Raw genomic sequence first — 10973 nt, 5'->3', positions numbered from 1 at the left:
TGATCTATTGCCTGCCCACTCACTGCAGACAGATTTCCAATAGATTTCAGCAAGAAATCAGTTGGAAATTGACCTAGTGCCCCAACTCCATCTGACGTGTAATGTGTCCCTCCCCCCCCCCGACCCATTGTGTTGCAGCTCACCTGTCACACTGGCATGTCTCCTACTGTGTCCAGCATCTTTTTGAATATCCAGCCTGAGCACCTGTACCCCTTGAGACCACCACATGTAGTGATGTCAGTGCATGCAGCAGTGTCAACGTGGTACAGGAGCTCACATTGGCCATTTAAAAAGATGCCAGACACAGGAAGAGGCAAGGAGTTGTGACAGGTGAGCCTGCAACACTTACCATGGGCCCGGGGGAGACTGGCTGGGAGTCTATCAGTCATCAGGAAATCACATGCGTTACTGCCAAGCATCTGATTGAGACCTTACAGCTGAGATTTTCCAGTTTGCCCAATCGATTATTTCAATTGATTGAAATGATCGATCTGGTGGCCATCTTGTGGCATCGATCTCTGCCAGATTCAAACATTATGATCAAATTGTCTGGATATCGATGATGAAAATTGAGTAAAGTATGGGAACATTAAGGGCTGGTTCAGACGGACGCTTGCAGAGCGTTTACAGCCAGCGTTCGGGGCTTGGTGTTAAACGCTCCCATTCAAGTGAATGGGAGCGTTTGTACCAAGCTTTCAAGCGCGTTTGCACAAACGCGGCTTTCGGGTCCCGATTTTCCCTGGCGTTCAAGGAGCCCCTGGAAGCTACATATAGCTTCCAGGGGCGGTTAACCGCGACGGCTAATGTCCCTCTAGGGGAAGAAAAAACGCGACCGCATCCGAACGCAGCACGAACGCTGCTGAAAGCCGCAACCGCGACGCCAACGAACGCGACACCTCCAAACGTCCGTCTGAACCAGCCCTAACAGTAACCAAGAGAGATAGTCAGCAGACATTATGGGGTTGATGCACAAAGCAGGGGTAACATTGCTGTGCGCTGACAGTGCATGGCATTATTACCTTTACTACCACCAGTAGTGCACCACAAGTTATTACTATGCTATTGGTATGACCCACAGTACTTGACAACTAGAAGCATTGCTATGGTAATGCACATTAGTATTGCGCATTGCCATTGCAACATACCATTGCAACATGCCGCAGGTTGCACTAATAGCTTAACTCACAGTACACTGCTGGCAGTGGTAATGATAACATTGCAGTGCGCTGCCTGCGCACAGCAATATTAGCGCTGCTCTGTGCATCAGCCCCTATAACACAGAACTAAAAAGGTGCCCACTCTAGGAAAGAAAAATGAGAAGACTTTATTGATTTACAGATTGCGGCAGCATTGTTGAATACGGAACCAATCACAATGTGATTCACAATGCACGGCTGTTTCTATAGCAACATCTATTATCAGAGTGACTGTTGTACAGTACAGACTAATCTACCAGAGTAACAATTATGGGAGTGGGGATATATATATATATATATATATATACATACATACATACTACTTTCATATATTTTGAGGAATACACAATTTGTCTGAATGGTGACATTTTATGCTTGCCTGGAGCTGAAGAGCATGCGTAATATTTATAATTTCAGTTGACTATTTTAGTACTGTACTTGTAATAAAGGACTTGATGCCAATCTCTCTTCCAGATGTTACATCTGAATATGACGCATGTGTTTACAGTGCTTGGAGACCTTTGCATCAGTTCATCGTAGTACGTGTCTGTGGCCTGAGATACATAAAACAAACAACAAGATTCACTTTGCACACAAAATAAAATCACATAAATAGTCAACATTTGTTGAAATAAAATGATAATTATATATCTAGCTGTCAGAACGTCCAGGCTCAGAACAAGTGAATTTAATGATGAATCACATTACACTTTCTCTTAATTTGATGCCAAGCTGTTTTACAACTGCTGACTGCTGACTAGCACTCTGGCGTATGACTACAACACAGTGATTAATATCATTCATGTACATCCTGACTGCTCCAAATATAACCTCAAACAGCTCATTAGTTAGATAAAAACATGACAATATTTTACTAACAATGCATATTGGTGCTACCTATACTGTGCTGCAAAATTAAATATTTACACCATTCGCTGCTCAAGGCTTTATACTTTAATGTCATCAAAAGTTAACTGACAGTAAGAAATACAATTTGAGGCACACTGAAACTACCTGTTTGCATAACATTCCACAGCACTACTGGGAAAAATACCCCCAAACATTTCATCATCTACTGAACAAGAGAAGCCCCAGGTAAGTGAAACTTTTTTCCTTTGCAGGGTTATGGTTCCCTTTAAGTCGGTTGAGGTGGCCGATAACGACCATCCCTGATATTCCACCTAAGCCTATAAGAGTGCATAGACTCACATACGTTCAGGACAAAGTGCAGACAGACGTGCTCTGAAACGCCTTGCAGTGCATTCTACTGCTAGCTATTGAGGGGGGAGAAGGGCTGACAGTGTGGCATTATCGGTGTGGCTTCCAGCTAGAGGGGTTAGGAGGCGAGCATACGCTCAAACAAAAAGATTGGTACTCCAGATCTCTCAGCAACACATCAAGGAAGTTGTACACATTCTAGAATCTCAACAGAGATGGCCCTGGTGGGCTGTCCCAGCCAGGAATTATCTAGCATGGGTGTGGAGCTTTACCATAACCTTAATCCTAAATCAGTCCCTGACATTAACTTATCTCTATCATTAAGACTATTCTAGCCTGATAACTTTAACTTAATACTTTCACTTCACCCTAAAGTGTAACTTTCGGCCATAAAATCAAAAATCAATTCTTTATTTCTATCTGGTAAACAAGTAATAAGGATGCTAACCAGGCAATTCAAAAGTTAAAATCACTATTACTTTTCTAGCTGATAAATGATCATTCCCCAGTTTACCTGACTCTTATTTGGTACACACAAAATTTGATACAAAATAAGGAAGTTGCAGGGCATGCTGGGTTGTCCCTTTTTGCTTCTCAACTTCCCCCTCAGACTTAACTAATGCAGCCTGAACAGTGCAATACATATGTAAGTAGAGCAAGTATTTATCTACTTTTATATGTGGGGTTTTTTTCTGAGATAGTATGGTTGACAGATACTCTTTAACAAGAAGTCCTACACCAATAATAACTTGATTATAATAGCTACTTACACTTTGTTGCTGTCCTGCACTTTGATGGACCAGACAGCAGACTCTAAATGGACAGGAAAAAACGCAGGATCAAAATGGACAGGCTGATGATTGGATTTGCATCTGTCCATGCAGTTTTTGTCTGTTGTGGAAAAGTCCTACTCTAGGTATTTTTCTGAACACCGAGACAGAATTATTTGCGCATATGGGCACTAGCACAGACCCGCTCGGGCACCGGTGGAAAAAGCCTGCGCAGTAGCATGGACCTGATCAGGCTCGGCTTTTTTTCACCTGAGTGGATGCGTATTAATGCACAGGCATAGTACAGTTGCATTTTGAGGTTATCATCACTGGATCAGCCTGACTGTGGAGGACATGGGAAGCCACTTTAGAATCCAGAGACTTCCCCCTCTGAGGTAAGCATCTAGATTTGCATATAGCAAACTTCCCATGTTTGCTTTAAAATCTGTACTTTATTTGTGGACTAGCTCTCCTAGAGTAGCAGCTTGTTACACATTTTCCACACCTGCACAAATCCACTGACTGGCAGCAAACCTGGGCACCCTCATATAATGATCTCTGTAAAGAACCCTGTAATATAAATTTGTTTTACATGCAAATCAATTTAATTAAAGTATAACCATGAAAGAGGGGCAAATAACTGTAATTAATCTCATAGAGGTTTCATTCACCTCCGTTTATGTAAGAGAACTCATTCATTTATCAGCTAACCAGAAGATTAGGAAGCAACAAGAACCAAACAGTGCTCAGCAGTAGTAGATACACCTAAAAAAAACCTTAAACTGTAACTCTGGGAAAAGCTGAGAACTTCACTGTACATATAAATCCCCAGACATATCAGGAATGTTTGCTCCAATTAATGCAAAGTGTTAGCGTTTCTGACAATAATGCATCAGCCTGCCAAAAGCTTTGGCTGCTGCTCACATACAGTAAATTACATCTTTGTTGCTTTTCTTTAATTATCAGAAAAGTTTGTTCTTGCTTACATTTTGCACTTAATGTGCATATCTGGTGTTTGTTTTTAGTAACTGTAAATGAAGTAATACATTTTTAAAAGATGATCCATCCCTTGGCGTTGCCAATCATTATACACTGAATATAGTACATGCAGCAGAATTTGACGTGTGAAACAAATTTAGACCTTGCGAAAATGTCAAACCTGTTCCAAGAATTTTCTTAAATAGTAGCTCAGGTTAAGTAAGAACACATAGAGAAATGTGCAGCACAAGCCTAGCAAAAGCCTTTTTTGAACGTGTTGATAACATATGATTTTCACTGTAGTCACAGCTCCTCAAGCTTTTCTTATGGAATAGAGGCTATCATCATTTAAGCACTTAACAATTCACAGGGTTTTCTTTCCATTAAAAAAGCAAAGAATAATAAAAAAAAGGAAAAACCCAGAAGCACCCTGTGGCTACCACTGATTGATTTGGTGGCAGAATGATCATTTCATGGTTCCTTCTAAAACAAACGTATTCATCAAATGCAGCCTTACTGAAAAATTTATTTTTACGAGGGCAAATTTTTGGCACATGCTGGGAAATTATTCACATTTACCATGAATGTAATTTTGCTGAAAAAAATGCAGAGTATTCGGTTCATATAAAATAGGAATGTAAGGGTTTGTATTGCTATGGACTCTGCACAGAAATTTATCATTTCACAATGAGTTCTCAGATTACACCAAAGTTGTGTTTTACAACAAGCTCATGTATATGACATTTTACAAAAATGAAATAATGGGCCATATGCAATTCACTTTTTCACCTGAGTTTTCTCCTAGGAGATATTTTAAAACTTGCCAATAAAATCCATTTTAAACCACCAGCAAGCAAGAAAATACTCAAAATAATTTTGCAAGTACATTTTCATCTACTTTTTAGTACTTTTTCATTTGTAAAATGCTGAAAAGTTATTTTAAAAAGAAGTTGAAAAATTATCTCCTAGGAGAAAACTCAGGTGAAAAAGTGAATTGCATATGGCCCTATGTCTCTTGAATGAATGTCCTGATAACTGCTACACTCAAGTTTCATGTTCCTATTTCATCTCTTTAATAGCCATTTGTGGAATCTGCACAATCTACAATGCTTGAATTTCCATGGATTTTTGTTGTTGTAAAAATGGCGGAATTTCCTTGCATTGTAGTCAAAAGGGAAGCTGGAATTAATACACTTGTACACAGTTAGAAGAGCTTCAACATTTGAAGAAATGCCACTGAGCGTACAAAAATGTGGTTAAAACCGTGAATTCAAATTGTGCTTCAGGACAGGGTACCTTATAGGTTTTCAGTAATCCCATAGGAAGGTGTTCAGAGGTTAGGATAAAACGTGGCAATCTGTGTCCTGTTTGGTTGGTTTACTGAACCATAAGTAAGTATGATGGGTTGACAATTGTATTTTCCTGCTAGAAGTGATATTATTCCACTCCTGAAAGTCATGCCAAGCTTAATTATATGCAAGAATGTTTTCATCAAGTTGTTTGCAAAAATTCATCAGTGTTTCTAATGGAAAGCTCAAGTGAATCCTTCTGAACTAAAGGACAACTCTCGTGAAAAATTGTACAATGTTAAATGTGTATGTATAAAATGTACATTGGATCCAGAGTAAAATGAACCATACATTTTTTTTTTATGTTGCTGAAACTCAGTAGATTGTGAAAACATTACATATTTTAAAATAGTCCATCTCTTCATGGATGATTTTCAGGGTTTTCTTTATTTTTAAAACCGCTGAGGGCTCGTTCACACTAGAGGCGTTTTTGACCTTTTTTCATGCGTATACGATTTTTAAAATCGCCCCCCAAATGCTTCTGCAATGAATATCTATGAGAAGGTTCAAATTATCACAGGTCGTGCACTGTACGGTCAGCAAAGCGGTGCCTGGACAATTTTTGAGGCGCTAGCACCTCGATGGAAGGTATAGGAGAAACGCAAAATGCTCCCAAAATCGATTGCGTTCACGTTTTATTCTTTTCCAGTTCATAGAGTTTACTTCCTGACTTACGTCAGGAAGTGAAAAAACGCAATCGCTCGACAAAACCGCTTAGAAAAGTGTTTAACCACTTCAGCCTTCAGTCGTTTTCACTTAATGCATCCGAGCAATTTTCACCTCCCATTGATTAGCCTATAACTTTATCACTACTTATCACAATGAACTGATCTATGGCTTGTTTTTTCCGCCACCAATTAGGCTTTCTTTGGGGGGTACATTTTGCTAAGAGCCACTTTACTGTAAATGCATTTTAACAGGAAGAATAAGAAAAAAATGGAAAAAAATCATTATTTCTCAGTTTTCAGCCATTATAGTTTTAAAATAATACATGCCTCCATAAATAAAACTCACATATTGTATTTGCCCATATGTCCCGGTTATTACACCGTTAAAATTATGTCCCTATCACAAGGTATGGCGACAATATTTTATTTGGAAATCTATCAATATTTACAAGTTTAAAATAAAAAAAAATTAGAAATATTTCATCTTTACATTGATATTTAAAAAGTTTAGACCCTTAGGTAACTAATTTACATGTTTATTTTTTTTTCAGAATTTTACTGCCTACTGTAAGCGACAGCAACATAAGAACAAATAATTTACAGTGCATTTTACTCTGGGAGACATGCATATTTTATTATGCATGAGTTTTACATTTTACAATTATTTACAATAGTGGTCTTAGAAAAAGCCACTATTTTTTATTGTTTATTGCGCATTTTTGTTTTTAACTACTATTGGTCACTTGAATTTTTTTTGACCAATTTACTTATAATATTAACCCTTAGCTGCCACTATTTATAAAAAAAAAAAAAAAAAAAGAAAAGAAAAAGCGACACACCTGTGCCAGGTATTTTCGCATTATTATTATTATAATACTGATGACTGAATGTTTTGATAAGCTCTACATGTTTTCAAAGTCTACATTAGTCAGTAGGGATTGTGATTGAGAGGCAAACAATTGAAATTTGATAAACAATGATGGTAATTATGATGGAAAAATCTATGGAACTAGGAATTATTTGCATATCTTTAGTCAAGTGAAAAAAGTGCTCTAACGCCCAACCTCTTACAGTGGAGTGTCTCCTTTTGAAGTGCAATATACCATATGCAAAACGAGTGTAGCAACATCCAAGAATCCAATAGCCAACAGTAACTTTATTCCATCACCAGGGTATAAATACATATAAAAATTAAAGTAGTTTTGGTGAAAATACACCTTAAGACATCTGTGTCGTGTGGATGCGTACATGCAGAAATGCCTAATTACGTCCGCGGAAGGCAAAAGTAATTTTGGAGAAGAATGTCTTTAGATATCAATGGCTTGTGGATGTGCATATTTAAATCTGCTTTTGCATCTGGTGCAGATATTTGCATGGGCACTCTTCTTGAATTCTATATTGCAGTGTCAAGCCTTTTCGTTATTGCGGACTAAGGAGCAATATCTTCATAGTCCATACGTAGTATATTTGTATCTATTCAGTATCTGAGTTTATGTGGATCCTTAGTAAAAGTTTTGTTTTTGGATTTACTGTGATTTTCATGTCTTAACAAAAAAAACTTTTACTCGATTATTTAAATGTTTCTCAACAGGTGGAGCAACACTTTTTTGGGCAGTTGGCTATGTGCTAATTACAATTTCTTGAAATTACACAGTTACAATTACGATTGTAAGGGAAAAATCGTAATCAAGAAAAATTAAGTGAAATTTTGCATTATTACTACCATACTCAAAATGTTCGTAATTACAATGTTTTTGTAATTATGATCGTTTTTGCAGCAAAATTTTTGTAATTATGGAATTTTTCATTTTCAAGATGAGTTAGAGTTTGTCACTCACGCTGCTTTACCGTTAGACCGCCATTCTTAGAGTGTCAAAATCAAAGGATCAGTATAAGAGCAAGTCAAGCAATATTTTTTTTCTAAGGAGTAAATACCTGTCATATTGCTTTGACTTTAAAATTCCTTAAATAAGAATTACTCTTCAGCATCAGCATTAAACCCAGATACACTATTGACTCAAATTTGAGCATAGCAACCTGTTACTCAGACAAACAAGGAGTTGAACAATTTCTTTCCAATCTATTTAGCCTAAAACTTGCAGAATAGGAATAAGGAAAAGCACGATTTGCTCTTCATCTGTGTAAAACAGTACCTAATACAAAAACACAGTACCTGTAAAAAAAATACATTATTGTTGAGAAATAAGCAATCCCTTCAAGTCATCTCTACAAATCTTAAATTAAATTCATTAAAATCATTAAATTTAAATAACACCAACATTCTCCCTAGCACTGTAAATAGTATAAAATAAACAGTGGGGAGTATAGATACAGTACATGAGATGTTCCAAACTATGTACAATCAGGACATCTAGCAATACATTTACATACATAGTTGAGGCACCACCAATACTGGTGCATGTTCATTTGATAAATTGTATCAGAACAAGAAACAATAGGAGGAGGTCCCTACCCTTGTGAGCTTACATTCTAGGGCAGGGGTAGGAAACCTATGGCTCGGGAGCCAGATGTGGCTCTTTTGATGGCTACATCTGGCTCACAAGACAAATCAGTAGGGGTTGATCCACTGCTCAAGCAGCGCAGCTCAGTGTGGCAGCACAAGTAAAGTTTTCAAAGTAGTGCCCGCTACTGCTGTAGCATGCACTACTTACTTACTCGCGCTACCCCAAAATGAACAGCTGCTCCAATTATCCCACTCTGGACCCTGTCAGGTCCAGTGAAAAGTGGTCACTTGACAGGCAGCCTATTGGGCTAAAGTGCGGGTATCTCGTTCTATAAAGTGAATCAACCTCCAAGTCAGCTAGGTAATTGTACAAGCTGTTAATCGGTATTTCTCCTGTCTGGCTCTCAGGGAAATTGCTGATGTTGCTGAAACCCAAGAGAAGCTGAAGGCGTGTCTGACACTTCCACTGCCCGGTGGATCAACTGTATACACATCACCATGGCAACAGGGAAGGGAGCCCTACTGTCCCAGTTTGAAACATATTGATTGGCTCTCACGGAATTACATTTTATAATATGTGGTGTTTATGGCTCTCTTAGCCAAATAGGTTCCTGAACCCTGTTCTAGGGTGTAGTGGGTTAAGGTAAATAGGTAAGAAGATACAGAGGTTAGAGGATGAGGTAAACCTTTAATATTACCTATAGCAAATTATAGGCTTTTCTGAACAGGTGTGTTTTGAGACTACGTTTAAAGGTTTCCAGGCTCGGAGCATGACGGACTGGATGTGGGAAAGCATTCCAAAGGAGAGGTGAGGATAGTGAGAAGTCATGAATGCTGAAATGAGAGGAGGTGACTAAGCTAGAGGACAATCATCCAGCCCATTTATCTTGAGCCTATCAGATCGCTGGTAACCAGTCTTATCTCCCGAACGATAGTCTGTACACACGCCGGATTTCATGCGGAAACGTGCGAACGACGGAACGTTCAAACGACCCGTCGTTCGCGCAAATCCGACGTGTGTATGGGCCTTAACACAGTCTGTCAACTTGGGAGTGCTCATGCTGCTGGTGGTCATTTAATTAGTGCAGGTGTGGAAAATCACAAACCAGACCTCCTGGTGTGTGCATGCAGAAAGAAGATATACCAGGCTGTCTGTACGCAAATGTTTAAAGAACAAAAAAACCCATACACATTTATACGTTCAGCATGGATGGAAGTTTATAGTAAATATTTAGCAAGTGTGGATTTTCATTTTAAATTCCCTCTTATTGGGTTTCATGGATTGTACAGGCTAACTTTTTTGAAGGAGAGACCTTGAAAAGTGCATGTTTTGTGTACAAAATGCTTCTGTGAGTAGAGATTTCAGCAATGTATTTACTGTAGTCCACAGGGAATTATTATATTCTCATCTTGACATCTTCCGTTGCCAGTATTAGGTCATTTTGAGTGTTTTACCACTGTTTAAAAAATTAAAAAGAAATTAAAATCCCTTTGTAGACAAAAGTGGCATGGAAGACATAGAAGTTTTTCTAAAACACCAGAAATAACTGAGGTCACTTAATGTCTGACAGTGTGTGGATTGTGCAGTTGACAGCAAGGCACATTCTTGAAATTAGCACTATGTTCCAGGGCAATGTAAAAAGAAAAAACATTAAAAATATCTGATGCATTAGTGAGTAACGTCTAAAAGATTATTTGAGTAATAAAAATGATCTGGATGGGATGAGATGGACTTTCATCTGCAGCCTCGCACTATCATACATTCACATTCAGCACCACCTGATTCGATACATTTTAGAGTAGGTCACAGAGTGACAGTGAAATGAGCCTGTGTTCACTGTAAACAGTCATTTATATAAGCGGGGTTCCTGTCTGTTTAAATTTTCTCCTGCAGGATTGTCTGTTTAAAGTGAATACTGTCTTTCCTTCACATCCTCACTAGTGAATCTCACCTCTTGGCTTTATGGAGCTTGGATAGTGAAGATGGATTTCTCCTGGGGCATATTACTAAAGAAGAAAACTTTTTGTACTCGGCATGCAGCATATTAATATTTTTGGACTTTGCAATTAAAGGGTCACTCCACTTTACTACAAATGCCAGTGTAAAGTAAAATTTGTCATAACTTAAGAACACATTAAGTATATGGAATCTTATCTTTCAACTTTAGTCTGCAGCGGAGCTAAATTTACTGCAGCGGCACATTACTTCCACAAGGAGGAAGGATCCTACATATTCACTAAGATGCTGCCTCTGTGTTTGCATGGGTGGAAATAATCCCTCCCATCTCATGAACGACTGACACACTTATGGATGGCATCTTTCACAATTA

The sequence above is a fragment of the Hyperolius riggenbachi genome, chromosome 1, assembly GCF_040937935.1.
Source record: "Hyperolius riggenbachi isolate aHypRig1 chromosome 1, aHypRig1.pri, whole genome shotgun sequence".
NCBI lineage: Eukaryota > Metazoa > Chordata > Amphibia > Anura > Hyperoliidae > Hyperolius > Hyperolius riggenbachi.
Note: the sequence above shows the minus strand (reverse complement) of the source record.